This window comes from Peromyscus californicus, unplaced genomic scaffold (genome assembly GCF_007827085.1).
Source record: "Peromyscus californicus insignis strain IS unplaced genomic scaffold, ASM782708v3 Scaffold_10__1_contigs__length_136768540, whole genome shotgun sequence".
Classification (NCBI taxonomy): domain Eukaryota; kingdom Metazoa; phylum Chordata; class Mammalia; order Rodentia; family Cricetidae; genus Peromyscus; species Peromyscus californicus.
The window spans coordinates 7,783,679-7,806,315 of NW_026294391.1; the positions used below are offsets into that span (position 1 = coordinate 7,783,679).

Here is a 22,637-nt window from a genome sequence, read left to right on the forward strand (position 1 = left end):
CTTTCTCTGCCTTCTACTTGTGGTTCCAGATGTAAACTCTCAGCTGTCCCTGCCACCGTGCCTTTGCTCTGTCATCGTATACTGTAACCCTTTGAAAGCAGAAGCCCAGTTACATGCTTTCTTTTATAAGTTGCCTTGGTCATGGTGTTTTATCACAGCAATAGAAAAGAAACTGAGATGGGTCCCTTTCTGGTATGAAATTTGAGGACTCACAAAGCATATTAATGAGATTTGGTCTTAGTTTTGCTTTAAATTCCTTTCCACATAAATGTAGAAAAATGAGAGTGCACTGTTCAAAAGCTGTAAATTCTGAGAGTTACTCATATTGCATGTAACACGGTGAGATTGACTTACTAACCTGCTCCTGGGTTTTGTTTTACTTATGTAGAATATATGTACAGGGCACTGCTGTGGAAACACACACCCCCAATCAAATATACAGCAGTTTCTTATTTTCAATTAGTCTTGCTCAGAGGAATGCTTACTTCAAACTACTAGGGTGTTTTGTTAATAAGTTGTTGTTGGAGTATCAAATGTACAGGAAATGGGGTGCTGGAGAAATGGCTTAGTGGTTAAGAGCATGTGCTGTTCTAGCAAAGGACGGAAGTTGGATTTCCAACACCCACCTCAGGGGGCTCACAACCTCCAGTAACTGCAGCCCCAGGGGATCCCATACCCTGTTCTGGCTTCTGTAGGCACCTATACACGTGCACATAAAAATACATGCACACTAAATAAATAAAAATCTCTTTTAAATGTACACAAAATGGAGAAACACAAAGATTTGTCTTCAAACATATTTACTCTGGAAAGGAATGGTGTGCAGACTTACACAGCTAAAGGAGCTGCCTTTCCCTGCTCCAAATGACTGTTCCATTAAGGACTAACTTACAAAGTGTCTGTCAGTAGCTATCGTAGTGTTCTACTGCTGTGACGAGGCGCTATGACCGCAGCAACTTTTATAAAAGGAAGCATTTAATCAGGAGCTTGCTTACAGTTTCAGAGGTTTAGTTCATTAGCCTCATGGTTGGGAGCATGGCAGCATACAGACATGATGTGGGAGAAGTAGCTGAGAGTTCTACATCTTGACCCACAGGCAGCAGGGAGAGAACTGGGCTTGGCATGGGCTTTTGAACCCTCAAAGCCCACCCCCATGACACACTTCCTCCACCAAGACCAAACCTCCTAATCCTTCTAATCCTATCAAAGAGTTCTACTTCCTGGTGACTAAACATTCACATATATGGGCCTTTGTGGCCATTCTTATTCAAACTACTATAATAGCCTTAAAAGGGTCAGAAATTACTGAAACCAGAGACTTTTTTCCTCTTCACTTTCCTACCTTCACAGGCATTTTAACTTAACAGCCTATATTGAAGCAAATATATTATCTGCACCACACCCTAGAAACCCAAACATGAAGGTATCCTGGGAGGGAGAAAACGAGGAGAGCCTGGGAACCGAAGTTCCTAGAACTAGCAATTAGTTCCCTGTCCTAGGGCTTGCAAGCCATGTGAGTGGGGGCAACTCATTTGGTATGTCAATGTTTGGGGAATATCTAGAGTTGGAATAAAAGCAGTTTCTAGGGGCTGGAAAGATGGTTCAACCATCAAGAGTGCTTGCTGTTCTTCCAGAGGAACTTGTTCTTCCAAGTTTGGTTCCTAGCACTCACATTGAATGACTCACAATAACCTGTAACTCCTGCTACAGGGGATCAAATGCCCTCTTATGGCCTCTGCAGACATGCACATATGTAGCATATAATCACACAGAAATACACACATACACATAAATTGAAATAGGAATAAATGTTTTTAAAAAAGCAATTTCTACCTCAAACAATGGTTGGGATTCAAGGTCTCACAGAGGAAAGGAGACAAAGCTTGGTCTAGGGTAGCTCTATGAAATCATCCCTGTAACTGGCTTCCCCTGAAGGCTGGGTTGATGTGGACAGCACACACACAACCTTACTGGTACAACTTCCTGCTGTGGGATGTCTTTCTGTACCCTCAATATGTGTTGCTCTGATTGGTTGATAAATAAAGCTGCATTGGCCCATGGCAAGGCAGCTTTAGAGGCAGGCAGAAATCCAAGCAGATAGAGAGGAAGAGAAAGGAGAGGAAGAGAGACACCAGCCTGCTGTTCAAGGAACAACATGCCAGCAGACCAGTAAGCCACGGAACACATGGCAAAGCATAGATTAATAGAAATGGGTTAATTTAAGTTATAAGAGCTAGCTAGCAAGAAGCCTGCCATAGGCCATGCAATTGGTAATTAACATAAGCTTCTGAGTAATTTTTTTTTTTTTTGGTTTTTCGAGACAGGGTTTCTCTGTGTAGCTTTGCGCCTTTCTTGGAACTCACTCTGTAGACCAGGCTGGCCTCGAACTCACAGAGATCTGCCTGCCTCTGCCTCCCGAGTGCTGGGATTAAAGGCATGCGCCACCACCGCCCGGCCTGAGTAATTCTTTTATAAGCAGCTGTGAGACCGGAGAAACCTTCTGACTACACCCTCCACTGTAATGCTGCCTGGCACGCCATTCTTTATGAACACACAGAGAGGCTGGAACTTGTTACATCTCCCTGTGCAAGGTTCAACACCCAGATGCCCAACAGATGTTGAAAGGTAGACAGACAGCGCAAGTGCCTGCCATGGGCCAGTCATGATGCAGGGCCTGGGGAGAGACATGCATCCATTGTTTGGCTTCCACAGATGACCTTTAAACAAATTTTATTGCCATTCTTTGCACCCAAGTAACCTAAAACCCAGGGCAGAACTAACTGGACTATTGCTAAGCTGGAAGTTAGCTAAGCAGTAATCAAGGGATTTCCAGAGCCGGACACTTCAGGGCCTTTCATGAACAGTCATACTTCATTTTAGCTCAAACTGGGGATAAAGTTCAAGGAAAGTGCAACATCCCTAAAACTGAAGGAGCGTGTGTGTGTGTGTGTGTGTGTGTGTGTGTGTGTGTGTGTGTGTGTGGCCGAGGATCAAACCCAGAGCCTTGTACATGCTAGGCTAGGACCCTACCACTTAGTTACTTCCCCAGCCCCCCCCTTTCTGTTTTGTTTGTTTATTTGTTTTGAGACAGGCTCTCACTATGTAGCCCAAGCTGGCCTCCCTCCGTCTCCCAAGTGCTAGCTACAGGCCTGAGTTACCACTCCTGGCTCAGAGGGATAATTAGAGGTATAGAGGTAAAAGGAGTTGCCTACTGAGTACCTTTTTATGGTGCTGTTCATGGCAAGGTCTTACATAGCTGAGGCTGGTCTTGAACTCCAAGGGACTTGCCCTTGCCTTCCAAGTGCTGGGATTCCAGTGCAGACCACCACGCCAATCTGGCTCTCCTCTTTATTGGTTTTTTGTTGTAGTTTTGTTCTTAGGTTTTAAAAATAGGGTCTCACTAAGTTGACCAGGCTGGCCTCAAACTCACAGAGAGTTACCTGTCTCTGTCCCTCCAGTGCTGGGATTAAAGACGTGCACCACTATGCCCAGCCGTCCTCTTATGTTTTAAAATTATAATCATCTTTTGTGGTTTTGTTTGATTGGTGTTTCAAGAAAACCAGATTTGTTTCCAATGCTGGGTTATAATACTTAGGAGAATGTGACTTCGGAAGGCTGATAACAGTCTAAAGGAGAAGGAAATCTTGGGGCCAGCAATTACGGTACCGACCTGGAATCCTGGCCCTTGGGAGGCTAAGGAAGAAGGATCTTGAGTTTGAGGCCAGCCTGGGCTACATAACAAGACTAATGGAGTGGAAGGTCTAAACTAGTATAGCTCTTGCCCCAGAAACCTGTCTCAGTTTAATCCATGGAACCCAAGGCAAAAGGAGAGAACCAACTCCACAAAACTGCCCTCTGACCTCCACATGGAGTCCATGGCACTCATGCCCCCCTCCTGTCACACACACACACACACACACACACACACACACACACACACACACACACACACGTGCACTAATAATAACAAATTAAGGGAAGGTCCTGAACTCCAATATAGACTAGCTCTTCCTCTTTATTCAAGGGTAGAGGCTGATACATATAGAAGCAGGAATGTTGTAGGCAGTTCTGAAAACACTGACCTGAAACCTGCCTGCCTTCTACAAACTGGGCAAGGCCAAACCAAAATTAGATTAAAGGCTGTCTTCTCTGCCATTTAAACTGCTAAAAATATTTTCAGACAGACTAACCCAGTGACTTCTCCCTTCCTATGTGCAAAGTGACTGGGCAGTCTGAAGAGTAATAGCAGAGGAGCCATGGACAGCAGCTCTCAATGGAGGCAAAGGTAGCCTGGGAGACTTGGAGTATAGCTCAGGGATTCACCTGCCTGTAGGCCAGGCTGCTTATTACGTCATGGGACCTTTTGAGCAGATCTTCACGGGTGTTGTAGAACTTGTACACTGGCCATGCCTGGACTGTCGATCCTCTGTTGGAATTACACAGTCCGTCCTTCAGGCAAACTAATTCACTCTTTCCCCTTCTTCCTCCTCAGCGAGTATTGCTGTCATTGGCCTACAAACCTTGATGGCTAATGGGGTGTAATCACTTTGAAATTTTTAAAAACCTTTTCAATGTTTTAACTTTCAATTCTTTGACATGTGGATTCAACATTAAGCTGGAAAATCTTTAAACCCTTTATAAATTCAAGTCTACTTTATGGTTCTTGCAGAATAAATGAAAGCTTGTGGCTGTACACTTTACACTTTCACTTGAATAATAATTAGATTAGTTAAGTGTTACTTTATGCAAAAAATAGAAAAAGTCAGCAATGCTATTTCTTCCACAAGAATTGTTTTATGAAAGGAAAAATGCTGCAGCTCACCAGCTGCCGCCCACTCTTTCTTCTCTGGAATGTTTTTGAGTCTATTTTAGGTTACCTTTCACACAGCTTGACCTTGAATATAATAAGAAATGTTACTTACTGTGTGAACCAAATTTGTACTTCAAATGTTTGTGTTCCACTTCAAAGTTTTGATCATCCATATACAATAGCTTGTGTGTTGGAAGCTTAATCCCTACAGTCATAATGTTAATGGTATTTGGAGGTGAGGCCTTTGGAGGCAATTGGTGTTAGATAAGGTCACAAAGGTGGCCAGGCCTTCCGTTGATGGCATTGTGGCTCTATAAAAAGAGAACCAGCACATTTATTCTGTTTCCGAACAGGATGCCTCTACCATTTTACGATGTAGCAGAAGGCCCTCGCCAGAGACCTGGCAGATGGGGGTGCCTTGCTCTTGGATTTCCCAGACTCTACAACTGTGAGCCAACAGAGTTCTATGTTTTTATGAATTAGAATTACCCAGTCTCAGGTATTTGGGTATAGCAACACAAAACAGTTATACTAGGGCATGGTTTGTACCTAAGAGAGATCTAGAAATGTTAGCACCGTGGACACAAAGTAGTTGGCTCTAAAGCTGTTACACACACACACACACACACACACACACACACACACACACACACACACTTTAAAAACAGGGTCTCATGTAGCCAGGCTGTGCTTAAACTTGTGATTCTTCTGGGATTACAAGCATGCCAGCACACTCGCCCTCTACCATATCTTGGATGACTCAACTATGATTCTCTTGCAGTCTAAAGCAGGTTATTTCAGCATTCTGTGCCTCAGCTTTTAATTTATAAAGTAAAAGGCATACATGGTGGTACATGCCTGTAATCCCAGCACTCGAGGTGTTGAAACAGGAGGACTGGAAGTCCAAAGTCAGCCTGGCCTTTAGAGTGAGATTCTATCTTGAAAAAAACAAAACAAAAGAAAACAGATGCGCTAGCACTCGGGACAGAGGCAGGAAGATTAGGACTAAGACCAGCCTTGGCCACATACTGAGTTCCAGCCAAGTCTGGACTGCATGAGGCTCTGTCTTAAAACATTAGCTAGGAGTAGTGGTACACATCTTCAATCCCAGCACTCAGAAGGCAAGTGGCTCTCTGTGAGTTTGGGGCCAGCCTGGTCTACATAGTAAGTTCCAGGATGGCCAGAGCTACATAGTGAGAACCTGTTTCAAAAAGAACAAAAAATATAAAATAATAATAATTAAGTTTTTAAAACCCGTAATATAACAACTAAGTACATGAGTAAATAAATAAAATGAGATTCCCCTTGAAGTCAAGAGACATTAGTTGAACAACATACTAAGTTAGGGCCAAAAGAAAGACAGATAAGCTTAAAAGATGATTTATGCTGTCCCAGAAGTGGAGAGATAAGACATACATATACACACAAAGATCACAACACAGCATGAAGCAGTATGTGATATTGCCCACCTAGACCATGAGCTCCTCTAAAGCTCGTGTTTGTAAATGTGGAGAAAATGAATGAACGATACCAAAAATGTGATAGCTGTTCTGAGGAGGAGCAGACAGAGTGAGCTTATAAGTTCAGGAAGCTGGGGCTGGAGCAGTTTAAAAACACTTGATACTTTTACAGATAACCGAGTTCAATGCCCAGGCTCACAACTGTCTGTAATTCCAGTTCCAAGGGATATAATGCTCTCTTCTGATCTCTGTAGATCCCTGCATGTATGTGGTACACATACATACATACACACACACACACACACACACACAAACACAAACACAAACACAAACACATAAAATAAAATAAGTATGTCTTTTTGAAAAGCTCAGGAAGCCTTCAGACCTAGAGTTTGAGTTAAAGCTGGGAATATGGACAGGATTTGGATAGGAAAGAGAAGGGGAGAGGCTATTTCTGGTAAGGGCAGCTATGGAGATGAAGGGAAAGATACCTCAGGTGCAGAAACGTGATCGACTAAGAGGAAGGAAAGGCTGTGGAGCTCTGGAAAGCAGTGAGTTCAGAAGAAAGTGCTTGAAAGGAATGAGTCATTAGTTCATTTGGCAAAACCCACAAACACTGCCCTAATAGTTGGGAATACATTTCCTGTAGTGGTGTGAATGAGAGTGCCCTCCAAAGGCTCATATATTTGAAGGCTTGGTCCCCAGTTTGTGGAACTATTTGAGAAGGATTAGGAGGTGTGGCCTTGTTAGAGATGTGTCACTGAGGGTGGGCTTTGAGGTTGGAAAAGTCCACACCATTCTCAGGTAGCTCTGTCTCTCTGCCTCATGACTGAATCAGGATGTAAGCTCTCAGCTACTTCTCCAGCACCATGCCTGCCTGCCTATTGGTTTGCTCTCCTCCAGAATGGTCATGGACTTTAACCCTTTGGAACCATGAGCCCCAGTAAACATTGTATTTTATAAGTTGCCTTAGTCATGGCAATAGAAAAGTAACTGAGACAGTGACAAAGAAGAAAGCATGTCCTTATCTCATAGGAATGACTTTCCATTGGCCATAGTGTTTATTTTATATGTATTTATTGAGATAGGATCTCATTATGTTGCCTATATTGGCTTTGAATTCCTAGGCACAAGAAATCTTCCTACCTCACCCTCACTAGTAGCCAGGACTACAGGTAGTGCCACTGGCTGAAGTAATTAGAAAGTGTGGGAGCTAACAAGGTAAATTGAGGCTGACCTATGAAAATAAAGTATTTGGGCTTTATTTCGGAAACAGCAGTAAGTGAGGAGCAGACAGGCATTCCCTAAAAGGGACAGTAGAGGGACAGACATTCCCCAGGGCAATAAAACTCTAGCTTCATTAGACACAGGAACAAAAAGCATTGTCATGCTGAGCCTGTGACATAGGCCTGTAATCTCATCTCTCCAGGAAGATGAAACAGGAGGATCACAATTTCAAGTCACTCTTGGGCCACAGAGCTAGGTCAAGGCCAGCCTAGGCTACTTAGTCAGACCCTGTCTGAAAGTTAAAAGGGGACTTGGTATATAGATTGCCTACCATGTACAAGGCCCTAAGTTCCACCCCCAGCATGTTGGGAACATTCTTACATTTTGAAGCTCAAATATTATTTTTGAAAATAATATTTTGTATAATGCTAACCATGGAACCTAGGCCTTCATACATGCTAGGCAAGCACTGCCACTGAGTTACACCTTCAGCCTCTATAAATTATTTAATACATGTGGAGATCAGAATTTTCAGGAGTCACTTCTCTCCTTCCTCCTAGGAATCGAACTCAGGTCTTCAGGCTTGGCAGCAAGCACTTTTACCCACTGAGCCATCTTGCCAGCCCCACCCCAAACCTTTAAGCAGCCTTCTGTATAAGCATTATCAGGCCTTACACTTTCCAAAATTCTTGGAAGACCATCGGGGCCTAAATCAAAGGTTCAGTCCCATCTTCTCAGTTATTAATCCATGGGCTCCTCCCCAATGCGTCACTTGATAGGCTTTTCTAGGTGCTTGGGTAAGGAAGGAGCAGCCTACTCTACTTGAATATAGGCCACTGCATATTCAATCTCATCTTGCTTTCCTCGAAGAGTCTCTGTGAAAATGAGGCAGCCTGTCATGTGAGGCGAGTCCTTCAGGCGTCCCAGATGAACATTGCTATATTAGGACCAAGGACTGTTATACAAGGAGGCCTATCTCCACCTTTTCCTCATGCCAGCACTTCGCAGCGAAGAGTACCTGGGGAACGAATAGTTTTTAAAAGATCACTTCTGAAAATAGCTGAGTTCTGCTTTAATCTCATAGCATCTCCATCTTGGTAATAGCTATTTGGGGACATAGGAAAAGAATATTATAATTAAGATGAAAAGAATAGATGGAAATGTTTTTATAGAATATCACATGCATTCACACAGACACATACACACACACACACACACACACACACACACACACACACACACACACACATACACACACACACACACCTGTAATTCTGGCATGGTCTTAGGCAGAGGCAGAAGGATTGCTAGTTCCACAACAGCCTGGCTACATAGTGAGCTGTTGTCTCCACAGTGAATACACACGAGAGAAAGTCTCTTAGAATACACTCTGATCTATATCTAGATAGAACAATCATACTAGGGTTTCAACTGGTTCGTAACTGACAGTGAACAGCCTTCAGTAACTATCCCAGCCACAGCAGGTCTCTGGTCTGGGCCTGATTGACGTCTTTCACTATACCCCAATGGGAGGCATATGCTTACCCATCCCTGTCCCTACAAGATTGTGACTACTCTGAGTGCAACTGTAGTATATTCATTTTCAGATCACTGGCATCTGATACTGTTTATAGTCAATAAATTAAGTGGATGAGTGGATAGATGGATGGATGGAATGTGTACACGTCATGACAGTGCATGGATTTCAGGACAGGCTAGAAGATCCCTTTTTTAAAACAATTTAAGATTGAGCCATATTTTTTGGGTCAGGTTTCCATGGTTGTGACAAAACACCTGGGCCACGGTGAGGCAGAACATCATGGCGGGGAGCACATGGTGGATAAAAAGCCAGGGACAGGGAGAGCAAGAGGAAGGAGACAGAACATATACCCTTCAAAGGCGTGGGGCCATTGACTTCTACCAACTAGGCCATACTTCCAATAGCCCATTCATCTGTGAACTCATCAATGAATGAATGAAATCATTGACCAACTGGGCACCCTTGGATATAATCACTTCGCCAAAGCTTTACCTCTGAACATTGCCACGTGGAGACCAAACCTTCAACACATGAGTCTTTGGGGAATACTTCATATCTAAATCAAAATTTTGCTCTGTCCAAGGCTCATCTAGAAGTATGAAAAATAAAAACTGGGGAAAATATTTGACAAAGGACTGATATCTAGAAAATATAAAGAACTCTCAAATTAGGGCTGTAGTTCTAGGTAGCTCACCTGCCAAGCATGAACAAGGCCCAGGGCTCCATCCCCAGCACCATGGAAGAGAGAAGGAAGGCTCAAAACTCAACAGTAATAAACTCTCTGATTAGAAAATGGCCAGCAGGATGGTGACGGCACACGCCTTTGATCCCAGCACTCAGGAGGCAGAGGCAGACAATCTCTGTGAGTTCGAGGTTAGCCTAGTCGCCCATCAACAGATGAATGGATAAAGAAAGTATGATATACATGCACATGGAATTTTATTCAGCCATAAAGAATGACATTAAATGCTTACAGGAAAAGAGCTGGAACTGGAGAACACTATGTTACATGAATGTAAACTCACCATGTTACGTCAGTCTCACAAAGACAAGCATCACGTTTTATGACATGCATGGAAACCAGGGGGCAAAAAGGGTGTGAAACTCAAAGGAATGTGAAGTGGAAAAGAGGAAGAATCAAGAAGGGATAAGAAGGTGAGCCAGATGTGGTGGTGCACTCCTTTAATCCTAGCAATCAGGAGGCAGAGCCAGGCGGATCTCTGTGAGTTCGAGGCCAGCCTGGGCTACAGAGTGAGTTCCAGGAAAAGCTCCAAAGCTACACAGAGAAACCCTGTCTCAAAAAAAAAAAAAAAAGAGTTCTAGGCCTCTCCATAGAGAGTTCCAGGCTAGCCAGGACTACATAGTGAGACCCTGCCAAAAATTTAAAAAGCAAAAAAAGGCGGAGACACTTGTAATCCAAGCACTTGGGAGCAGACACAGAAGGATTAGTAGTTTGAGGCCAGCCTCAGCTGTGCGAGACCCTGTTTCAAAATCAAAACAACTACAATGCACTACGACACTCAGCCTATCAGACTGACAAAAATGAAAAAGACTGACAACACTAAATGCTGGAGAGACTGTAGAGAAACTGGGTCATTTGCTGGAGGGAATGTAAAACGATACGGACACTTTAGAAAAATTTGGCAGTTCTGTTTAAGACTGGAAATAGACTTATCCTATGACCCAGCCTTTGTACTTTTTGGCATTTATCCCAGAGAAATAAAAACTTATTTTCACACAGATCCTCTTACACAAATGTTTGTAATAGCATTATCTGTAATAGCCAAAAACTCTGAGTACCCTTATAATGTCCTTCAATGGACAAATGGTTACACCCCACCCCACCTCCCACCACCTACCTGGCACATCCATATCATGGATGGGCAATAAAAAGCAAAGAACTGTGGAACTGGGAGTCGTGATTATTTCTGTAATGTCAACACTGAGGCAGGAGGATTGCCTCAAGTTCAAGGCCAGACTGGAATACAGAGTGAAAATGAGATCCAGGCTTTAAAAAAAAAAAAAAGTGGTCGCCTTTAATCCCAGCACTCAGGAGGCAGAGGCGGGCAGATCTCTGTGAGTTCAAGGCCAGTTTTCGGACAGTCCAGTTAACATGAGCCCCAGAGCCCACATGCTGGAAGGAGAGAACCAACTTCCACAAGTTATTCTCTGCCCTCAGCACTCATGCCCATGGAATGCACTCCCACACATACACACTAAAAAAAGTGAAAATTTAAAACGCTTTTTAGATTGATTTATTTATTTTATTTCATGTGCATGGTTATTTTGTCTAAGTCTGTATGGGTATGTGTAGGCGCCTGCCTGGTACCTGTGGAGGTCAGGAGAGGGCATTGGATTCCTGGGACTGGAGTTATAGATGGTTGTGAGTACCATGTGGGTTCTGGAACTGAACCTAAGTCCTCTGTAAGAACAAGTGCTCTTAACCACTGAGCCATCTCTCTGGTCCTCTGGTCCCCATTGCTATTAATACATACAACACTATGGATGGATCTCCAAGGAGTCAAGCCGAGTCGGGGAAACAAGGCCAACCAGTCTCCAAGGGATACCTGTCACACCATCCCACTTCTGTAAGGTTCCCTGATTAGCAGAGCTCTGAAGATGGACACCAGCTTCAGACGGGCTGGGTTAGGAAGCGGGTGGCCTAGGGAGCAGTGACAGAGGGATGGCCTGAGGGAGCCTTGTGACAGAACTCTAGCTCTTGATGTGCTACAAGCTACTCTTGACAAAATGACCCGGAGATAATCTTATCTCCCGCTTTTGCCTCTTCCCACACCCAGAGCTGTGTAAGCGGTTCCTCTGAATTGAGGAGGGGAGGTCCTTGAGGTTCAGGAGGTATACAAACTTCACCTGTCTGAGAAGGCTGGAAATTGAAGGTTCTCAAAAGCCCCTTCCTGGCTTTCTAGAAACAGCAAACAACTACTTGGGGGAGGAGACTGCCCAGGGGGGCTGCAGAGACCTCTCAGACCTGTGTGGATAGATGTCTGCAAGTTGTGTAGAGAGCACTAAGGATACAGCTGTCACGAGTCATCTCTGGTGGACGGACTTTTCAGTGATGCAGGCGCCTGCTCCTTTAACCCCCCACCCATACTCCCGTTGGCAACTCAAGTGAAAGTACACTGGTTCACCAAATTGTACGACCATTGCTTTGGCTTTGGTCTGTTCTGGGTTCTCTTTCTGGGTGAGTATTTCTCTCTCTCTCTCTCTCTCTCTCTCTCTCTCTCTCTCTCTGTGTGTGTGTGTGTGTGTGTGTGGTATGTGAGTGACTTCCTGGGAGGACGTAACACACACACACACACACACATACACACACACACACACACACACACACACACACACACACATACACACACACACACACACACACACACACACACACACTTTTTTAAAACTTAAGCTTGCAAACATAAGACCACTCAATATTTTCTGACTTGAAATTATATGTAAATTTTTTTTATGTTTATTCATTTATCAGGGGTGGGGGCATGCTCATGCCATCATGCCAATTGCCAATGCCATCAGGCCAGTGTGGAGGTTTGAGGACAACTTTTGGGAGTCAGCGCTCTTCTTCCAGTCCTTGGCGTCCCTGGGACGAACTTCGGTAGTCTGCCTTGTCAGCAAGCACCTCCGCCCACTTGAGCCCTCTCACTGGCCCTCTTTTTGTTTGCTTTTTCTTTCTTTTTTTTTTTTTTTTTTGGTTTTTTCGAGACAGGGTTTCTCTGTGTAGCTTTGCGCCTTTCCTGGATCTCTCTCTGTAGCCCAGGCTGGCCTTGAACTCACAGAGATCCACCTGCCTCTGCCTCCCGAGTGCTGGGATTAAAGGCGTGCGCCACCACCGCCTGGCCCTTATTTTTTTTTTAAATTTGTGTTTGTGTGTGTTCACATAGGGAGGGGTCTGTTAACCTGCTTTTAATGGCAGGAAAGGCTCCTTGCTTGGTAGTTAATTGACCATCATAAACTCCTTGTCTTATTTCTTGACCTCATCAGAAGAACAAGTAGAAAATATTCCTCCAAGGTCCTTCAGTTTGAGATACTAGAAACAGTTCCTCCCATGTGGAGCCCCTAGGCAGAGTTGATATTATACATGGTTTTACAGAAAGCCTTAGGGAGGGCAGGGGAAGGATTTTGTTGTCATTTTTTAAACAGGGTCTCCCTTAACCCGGGCTGGTCTTGAACTCCTGATCTCCCTGATTCTAACTTCTGGGTGGTGGCATAAGACATATGTGCCAATATACTCAGCCAAGAAATATATTTCTTTCTTTCTTTCTTTCTTTCTTTCTTTCTTTCTTTCTTTCTTTCTTTCTTTCTTTCTTTCCTTCTTTCTTTCTTTCTTTCGTTTTTTGAGACAGGGTTTCTCTGTGTAGTTTTGGTGCCTGTCTTGGAACTCACTCTGTAGACCAGGCTGGCCTCGAACTCACAGAGATCTGCCTGCCTCTGCCTCCCGAGTGCTGGGATTAAAGACGTGCGCCACCACCGCCCTGCTTTATTTCTTTCTTTATTCTGTTTGTTTGTTTTGAGACAGGCTCTCACATGGTGGTCCTGCTGGCCTGCAATTCCTGATCTTCTACCTCATCCTCCAGAGTGCTGGGGTGACAGGCCTGTGCCATCACACCTGACTAACAAAAACAATTTGTTACATTCTCTGAGGCCAGCTGGATACAGATCAGGACTACCTGATGTTAACATCAAGGGTATCTGTAAAGCCTGGAGGTAAGCATGCTGTAGTGTGCACGTTCATCCATTCCCCACCCCCAGCCCCTGCCAAGATGGCCCTCATGGCATTCTATATTTTTCACCTTTTTCCAGACAGGATAGGACATCCTATCTAGTTAGCTAGGGTGGAACTCAATACAGCACGAATAGAGCTCTTTTCAATCTCACTATTCATAGGAGCCCCATGGGCTACCTGACTCCAGGCTACTCAGGTTCAGGGCTTCAAAGTCATAGCTTCACTCATCAGATAAACTGAGGACTCTTGCTCAAGCAGTCCAGGTTATCAGTCTTTTAGGAAGCTTTCCCCCGGGACAAATTCTGTCTATCTTGTGGGCCTTTGTAAGTAATCACCTGCTGTTTTCTTCTGAGGAACAGGAATAAGTGAAACTCTCTGGAATGCCTTTGTTGTATGTGTGTGTGTGGCTGTGTGACCCTGACTCATTTCACCTGTGTGATCGTTCAGCCACCAGCCTTCCGGCCATGTCATAAGAAACACCACAGCGTACTGAAGACTCACCAAGAACGTGATGGCTCTGTTCCAGTCACCTTTGTAGCTCAAGAAATCTCAGGCAGCAAGCCCAGAAGGTCTCTTCGCACAATTCCATAAGTGAGTCTCTGGAAAAACACGTGACTGCTCTAGGCCTCCAGAAACAACTGGTTCTTGGAAAGGGATTACAGAGAAACATCTAAGAGATTTTCACTAATAGCAGTTCAACTGTAGACACACAAAACACTGGGAAATGTCAGCTGGAACATTCACTGGCTGGGAAGCACTTCTGAGGTTCAGTCAGTGCTGCCTTCTAGAATGCTACAAGGTGCTAATTGCTACCTTGGTTACCTTACAGGGTGACTGTTTTTCAAGGATCATGTTCCTTATCGCTCTTTTCTTTATCACTGCTTTCACTGTATTCTCTGGACTTGTAACCAAAGACCTTGTGGTGGTTTGAATGAGAAAGGCCCCCATGGGCTCATATGTTTGAATACTTGACCCCCAGTTGTAGAACTGTTTGGGAAGGATTAGGAGGTGTGGCCTTGTTGGAGGAGACATGTCACTGGAAATGGGCTTTGAGGTTTCAAAAGACTGGCACCATTCCCAGAATCTCTCTCTGCCCTCTGCTTGCAGATCCAGATGTGAGCTCTCAGCTGTTCCTGCCACCGTGCCTTTATTCTGCCGGCATGGACTCTCACCCTCGGACAGTGTAAGCCCAGTTAGCTCCCTGCCTTTTTGTTCTGATGCTCCTGCAGGCTGAGCAGCTTGAGACGGAGCAGCACATCCTCATGGAAGTAGGTGTTCGCTTGGAACTGGTGTTGGAGTGTTTGTAAGCGCATTTGGGATTTAACTGGATCCCGGTTATCTATTTCTCGGTAACAATCCCTCTGTATTAGTTCTGTTTCCACCACTGTGATAAAACATAATGACCCAGGTGACTCATAGAAGGGAGGGTTTGAACTTACGGTTCCAGAGGAAGAAGAGTCCCTCACCATGGCATAGCATGGCAGCAGGCAAGCATGGTGGCTGGGCAGCAAGCTGGGAGCTCCCATTTAAATCACAAGCTCCAAACAGAGAGCTGACTGGGAATGGCACATGGCTTTTAAAACCTCCAAGCCAGCTCCCAGTCATACATACGCTTCCTCCAGCAAGGCCACACCTCCTAAACCTCCCCGGCTGAGAACCGCCAACTGAGAACAAAGAATTCAAATGCCCAAGACTCTGGGGGCATCTCAGGCAGACCACCACACCCTCCCAAACTGTAGTAGTTTAGAGCAATTTACTTACTCTCTTCACAGTTTGGGGGATGCTATGAGGCCCAGCTGAGCTCCTAAACTTGTGTGCAGTCAGATGGCGGGTAAGGGCGGGTTCTATGAGACTCTGTGTCACTTAAGCTGGACTGGCTGGAACACAGCTGTAGGATTCCTTGTGCACTAGAAGCATGGCAGCAGTGCGTGTCTCCCCAACCCCACCCCACCTCCCCTCTCCCCTCTCAGTCTCCTTGGTTCTGATTTTTTGTTTTGTTTTTTTATAAGGCAAGGTCTCACTGGGCTGGTACCACATTCATATAGCAATCCTTCTGCCTCAGTTCAGAGTGATTACAGGTGTGAAGCACCATGCCCAGCTTGAGGAATTCTTCCCAGCCAGCATGTAGTTCTTCACAAACCGTTGCTCTTTGTTGAAATCCCAGTCTATCCTCCGTCATGTCTTATCTTCAACCATGGCCGATGTTAGTGGCGTAGCTGTCGTTAAAAAGGTCACAGATTGTGAAGTAAACAGAAAGAAGTGCTGATTGCCAGCACTGGACTTTGAGCGCTCCCTGTAATAGCCATGGAAATCTTCCCAAGCCAGCTGGGTGGCCACCAGGCCTCTGCTGAGAGTACTGGGAAGGCTGAAGCAGGACTGCAAACTCCAGGCCAGCCTGAGCTACACAACACGCTCTCCCTATTCCCCAAGAGAAGGGTCTTTGTCCTATTTTCTGTCCTAAAATTGTTTTATTTCTTTCTTTAGATTTATTTTATTTTATGTGTATGAGCATTTTGCCTGTATGTATATCTATGCACCACATGTGTGCTTGGTGCCCTCAGAGTTCAGGAGAGGGCACTGGATCACCTGGAACTGGAGTTTGGGAAATGGATAGCTATGAGCCACCATGTGGGTGCTGGGAATTGAACCCAGGTCCTCTGCCAGAACAAGTGCTCTTAAATGCTGAGCTATCTCTCCAGCCTCTATTTTTTAAATTATTATTGCAAAATAATATCTCTCTTTTATTAAAAAGTTAGTGAGAACAGGATGCCAAGATATAGCTCAGTTGGTCAGTGCTTCCGTAGTACACACAAAGCCCTAGGTTCTATCCCCAGCACAGCATAGACTAGATGCTGTGGTGCTTGCATCAAAAGTTCAAGGTCACCCTCGGCTACATAATCAAGTCTAAGACCAGCCTAGGTTACACAACACCCTGTCTCAAAGCTGAGAGACGGATAAGCCAGCAAGATGGCGGGCGCAGTAGATAAAGCACTGGCTACCTAAATCAGTCCCTGGGACCCACAAGGTAGAAGGAGAGAACTGACTACCCAAAATTGTCCTCGGACTTCTACACGTGAACCCACCACACCCAGATAAATGAATAAATAAATAAATGTAATTTTAAAAGATTTAAAGAGGAAGAGAGCTAGATTTGGTAGATGGGTATCTCTAATCCCTGCTGTTGGGAAACTGGGTGGGACAGGAGGATTCCTGGGAATTCAAGGCTAGGCGGGTCTATATAGTGAGACCTTGATTCAAAAAGAGAGAGAGAGTTAGCTATGCTATGAATTATAAAGAATTTTGAGAACTAACTTAGAAATACAACACTGTTCTGGGTTTCTCCAAGGGGAAAAAACCAAAGCAGTCCAGGCTTCACAAAATTAAAAGGACATTTACAGACTTATCTGGTGTATATCTGACTCTTGCCTGTTCATTGGCTTCTTTTTCTGTTTGTTTTTAATTTTTAATTTTATGTGCATGTGTATTTTGCCTGGGTATATGTCTGTGCACCACATGCATGCCTAGTGCCTGCAGAGGTCAGAAAAGGGTGTTGGATTCTCTAGAACTGGAGTTACAGACAACTGTTACCTATCATGTGGTTGCTGGAATGGAACCCTGGTCCTCTGGAAGAGCAGCCAGTGCTCTTAACCATTGGACCTTCTCTTCAACCCTTCATTGGTATCTCCCCCTCCCCCAGACACGGTTTGTCTGTGTAGCTCTGGCTGTTCTGGATCTCTCTCTCTGTAGACCAGGCTGGCCTCGAACTCACAGAGATCCACCTGCCTCTGCCTCCTGAGTGCTGGGATTAAAGGCGTGCGCCGCGGCAGCCGCCGTGGCCGCCGCCGCCACCACCACCACCACCACCACCACCTGGCTTTCATTGGTATGTTTTTATTGAATTCTATCCAACTTGAATTGTGTTATGTGATACTGAAATATTGATGTTGATGTGGGGCTTCCCATAATGTTCTGTGTGGGTTCAGGACTATGCTGCTCTCCCTAGGCCATGCTGTCTACATCAGTTGAAACCTGTAACCTGAGGGTCAGCCAGACAAGGTGGGGATTTCCCTGCAAGAAATTTTCTACTTAAAAACCAAAACCACTGATCCCAGCTGGCCGTGGTGATCCCAGCTGGCCGTGGTGACACCTTTAATCCCAGCACTGAAGGCAGAGGCAGGCAGATCTCTTATCTAAATTCAGGCCTAGCATGATCTACAGAGCAAGTTCCTGAACAGCCAGCAGAGCTACGCAGAGAAACCCCGTCTCAAAACAAACAAACAAATGAAAACAATTAAAAAAAAAATCCCACTGACCCACATCAAAGGCCAGTCTAGCGGCACTGCTGACTGAGTTGGTGACCTCTGAAGTCATCGTCTACATACATCTGCATTCACTCTGTCCTATCCTTTCAGAAGGTGGTACCCAAAGGCGGAGAAGACCCTGGGAAGAGTTGTCATAGCAACTGTGCTCCGGGTACGGAGGAAGGCGAATAGGACCAGCCTGTGATCCCCATTGGTCCACAGCCTTAGCATCATAGCAGCATGACTACCTCTGCCACACTCCTCAGTAAGGCCCAGAGGCACTGAGACTCCTCCCTACCCCCACCCTGATGAAAAGCCAAAATCCCTTCTGTGGCTCCTAACATAATGTTAGACACATGTGTGAGGTAACAATACTAGGAAAGCAAATTAATTAGGAAGTGATTCCAGCTGGGAAAACAACATCTGGCAACACGGGTTATTAGTAACTGTTTAGAAAGAACCACTCCAGTTCCCATCTTTCTCTTCTCTTCCTTCTTTCCTTTCTCTTTCTGGTGCTGGACCAGAATCTAGGACCTCACATATGCTAGGCAAGCACGAGCCATCAGCCTCCTTTGCTTTTTTTCTTATAATTATTATTATTAGAGAGAGGATGCGTGGACACCACCGCACATGTGTTGAGATCAGAGGACAATTTTAGGGAGTCAGGTTTTTTCTTCCAAATTCACATCATTAGGCTTGCAGACCAAATGCCTTTACCTGCCGAGCCATCTCACAGGCTCGCTTTTCTTTTGGGCTTGTTTGTTTGTTGTTTTTAAGACAGGGTTTCTCTGTGTAGCCGTGGCTGGCCTGGAACTCTGTAGCCCAGGCTGGCCTTGAACTCATAGAGATCTGCCTGCCTCTGCCTCCCGAGTGCTGGGATCAAAGGTGTGCACTACCACACTGGGCTCAGGCTCTCTTTTCTTTTTCTTTCTTTTCATGATTGAAGTTGATGTGGGAGCACACCTTTAATCCCAGCACTCCTAGGCAGAGACAGATGGATCTCTGTGAGTACCAGGCCAGCCTGGTCTATATGGCAAGTTGCAGGCCAGCCAGGGTTATGTAGTGAGATCCTGTTTAAAAATAAATAAATAAATAAGAATATCGTAACTGGGCGGTGGTGGTGCACGCCTTTAATCCCAGCGCTAGGGAGGCAGAGGCAGGCGGATCTCTGTGAGTTCAAGGTCAGTCTGGGCTACAGAGTGAGTTCCAGGAAAGGCGCAAAGCTACACAGAGAAACCCTGTCTTGAAAAACCAAAAGAATATCATAGCAAAAACAAAAAGGAAAATAAGCATTTAAATGATTGATTGCTATGAAGTCATTAAAATTGAAGAAAGCTGTTTAATGCCTTGGGGAAATGCCTGTGGTATCTTAAGTAAAAAGAAACAGATCACAAGGGAGCATTGCCTGCAGTTTTCAAGGGATCCTGTGCAAATATTTGCACAGAAAATATGCTGGAGGGATAGTGTCAACATGTTGACATGTACAGAGATCCTGAGTTAAGAAGCCCTCACCCCTAGTCTGGGTGGTTTCTACCCTGTGGACCTCATCACTTCCTTGCATATGCTCTTGTGACACTGAGGTCCCCAATCTTTTCCTCTGGCCGTTGGACCACTCTCAGAACAGACAACGATTGTTCCCAGTGGGCCAATGGACCCATGTGGGTACTTTAAATGTGTCCCAGTTTAGATTCTCAGAACATCACCAACTGAGAGATGTGGGCAGAGGAAGATCACAGTGTTCTGGAATGCTCTCTTCAAAGCCAAGCTACTAAGAGCCGAGCACACAGGCCACTTCCACAGCTTCCCAATGGCTCTGATCACTTGCTGCTCTACAGGGGACTGGGCAGATATGTTCAGATAGCTGCCATTTGATTGTGGCTAGCATGACCCTTGAGACTGAAAATTAATAGGCAGTCATCATTTAGAAACTTGGCTCATTATAGGAATGAAGCAATGTGGTAAGGGCAGAGACTAATGACTGGGGATGGCAGAGCCTCACTCACCGGGTCAGTGTCAGAGACCAGAGTGCATGGGCTGGTAGTGGAAATGAAGGATTTACAGCTCCCAACCATAGTGCCACTGGGCTCAAGAGGCTGAACTTCAGGGAGGGTCCTGGACATCTTTCATGTGCAGAGACTGAGCTTGGGAGAGGGAGTTGGTGCCCATCTGTGAAGATCTGTGGCTCTTGGTCATACACTGAGAGCTACAGGGTCTACGGGCAGACCACCAGCATTACTAAAATGAAAAGTGGTAAGATCTGGGCTGGGGATTTAGCTCAGTGGTAGAGTGCTTGCTTGACATATCGAAGACCCTGGGTTCTAGATCCAGCACAGGGGGGAAAATGATGCATGGTGGTGCACACCTTTAATCCCAGCACTTGGGAGGCAGAGGCAGGTGAATCTCTGTGAGTTCGAGGCCATGGTCTACAGAGTGAGTTCCAGGTCAGCCAGGACTGTTACACAGAGAAAACCTGTCTCAAAAACCCCCACCCCCCCCAAAAAAAAAGGAAAGGAAAAAGAAATGATGCTGTCTGAGTTGATGTGGAGGGCAGTAACTAGAGGTGGGGAGTCCTGAGAGGCCGGGGGGGGGGGGGGGCTGCTAGAGAGAGGGGCCGAGAACAAAGGTAGTGGTTGAGTAGTAGGCAACAGTTGAGTGGGGGGACAGAGAATCTGGAGAGTTCGAGAGAGTGGGAAAGCTAAAGGAGCCTGAGTCTTTCAGAAGGTGGCCAGCCTGAGAGACTGGATGACTCCATTCACCAAGAGCACAAACGCATGAGGCAGAGCTCTGTGGGAGGACATAACAAGCTATCATGGCCCTGTTAACCTGAGGAGCATGAAGACAAGCCAGTGGAAAAGTCCAGCAGGCATTAGGAAACAGGGATGCGAAGCAACTAACTAGCCATTTAGTTGCCAGAAGATGTGGCTGCTGAAGGGAGCCCACGGTTCATTCAGAGCTGCATAATACTTCAGCAGAGGTATCTATTCATCCTCCATTAGTGTCACTGGCTTGGGCGTATTTGGAGGCTGGTGCTAACAACTAAGCTCCATGGGCCCAGAAGGGAGTGGCAGTGAGGATGGCAAGGGAACTGGAAACCATGCCATAAATCGTCAAACAAAACCCTGTGTGTTAGCGTTCCCCAGAGGAGGGATTGAACTCAGGGCGGAATGAACTGTGGGTTACGAGATACAAAAACGGAAGCCAGGGGCATGGGGAGATGGCTCAGTCTGTAAAGTTTCTGCAGTGCGAGAATGAAGGCCTGAGTTCAGATCCTCAGTACTCAGGTAAAGCCTCTGAGTGCTGCAGAAGGAGGGTGGAGAAGCTGAGACAGGGGGATCCCTGCAACTCATTTGCTATCCAGCCTAGCTCAATCGATGATCTCCTCCTGTCCCAGAAAATAAGGTGAACAGCAAATGGGGAATATGCCTACATTGACATCTGGCCTCCACGTGAACACACGTGAACACATACATAGCGTGCGCAAAACATGTAGGCAAAACACCAATGCACAGAAAATAAAAATAACTAAACTTTTAAAAAAAGACACACACACAGTATCTATAGAGACAGTAAGCCACAGTGAACATGACATTTCAAAGTCAGGTGCCAAGTAACTGTTTGCTACATACAGACTTGCAAAAGCAGTGTATAAGGTCCCACCAGATGTGTAAGACGTGGAAGGTGTGGAAGGTCTCACCAGATGTGTAAGGTATGTAAGGTGTGGAAGGTCTCACCAGGAATAAGTCCGAGTGTGAGAAGGGGAACAGAAGCAAAGAGACTTGGGGTGAAGAGGTTGCACCCCATGTAGGAAGGTAATAATAAGGGATCTGGGGTCAAGGCCATCTCCTCCCCCGTAGTCCCACCCCAGTTCTGAAGGCAGGACCCGAGGAAAGGACATCCTGGAAGCTACTTTATTTTGTGGACAGGTCCCAAGAAATCGGAGTGGGGGCCGGGGAAGGAGGAAAAGTGATCCTGGTGCATCATTATTGTAGGTAACTGGGGCTTGGTGTCACCTAGGACATTCCGAGTCAGCATATAAATGTGTCTTGGAATTGTTTGCCTGGGTTAGGAGCGAAGCTGATAGTAGAGCAAAGGCTGAGCACACGGGAGAGCCAGCAAAGAAAACATAATTACCCTCTGTAGGTAAAAAGATGCTGTTTACCCAAGGCTCTGACAGCAGAGCCTTCCAAGATTGCCCTCAAGGTGTGTGCACAAGAGTCATGCTCTAGTGGGGTCCCCCAGGCCTCCACCCACAAAGAGCCCAGGGTGAGAGAGATGTTCACTTGGCTGAGGGAAGTGCTATAGTCCCCAGTTCCTTCAGCCCCACACTAGAGAAAGTAAAAACAGCTGTGCACTGAGGTCTGCGCCAACATGGAGCTTTTTTTTTTTTTTTTTCAAGACAGGGTTTCTCTGTGTAACACCCTAGGCTGTCCTGGAATTCACTTTGTAAACCAGGCTGGCCTTAAACTCACAGATATCTGCCTGCCTCTGCCTCTCGAGTGCTGGGGGTTAAAGGCCTGTGCCACTGCCATGGGGCCCAAGATGGAGCTTCTAA

At 45.6% G+C, this 22,637-nt stretch overlaps 1 long non-coding RNA gene across 2 annotated transcripts in view; it reads left to right on the forward strand.

The window, feature by feature from the left end:
* The window catches only part of LOC128110903 (uncharacterized), a 24,468-nt gene extending 3,838 nt beyond the window's left edge, over positions 1 to 20,630 (forward strand). The window contains exons 2-4 of one of the 2 annotated variants that reach the window (XR_008218408.1): positions 13,578 to 13,765; positions 14,232 to 14,375; positions 14,892 to 20,630. This is a non-coding gene — a long non-coding RNA (uncharacterized LOC128110903). Of the gene's footprint in view, positions 1 to 13,577; positions 14,376 to 14,891 lie in introns of both variants that reach the window. The other variant, XR_008218384.1, reaches the window with a different exon arrangement.
* The last annotated feature ends 2,007 nt before the right edge of the window (positions 20,631 to 22,637 follow it).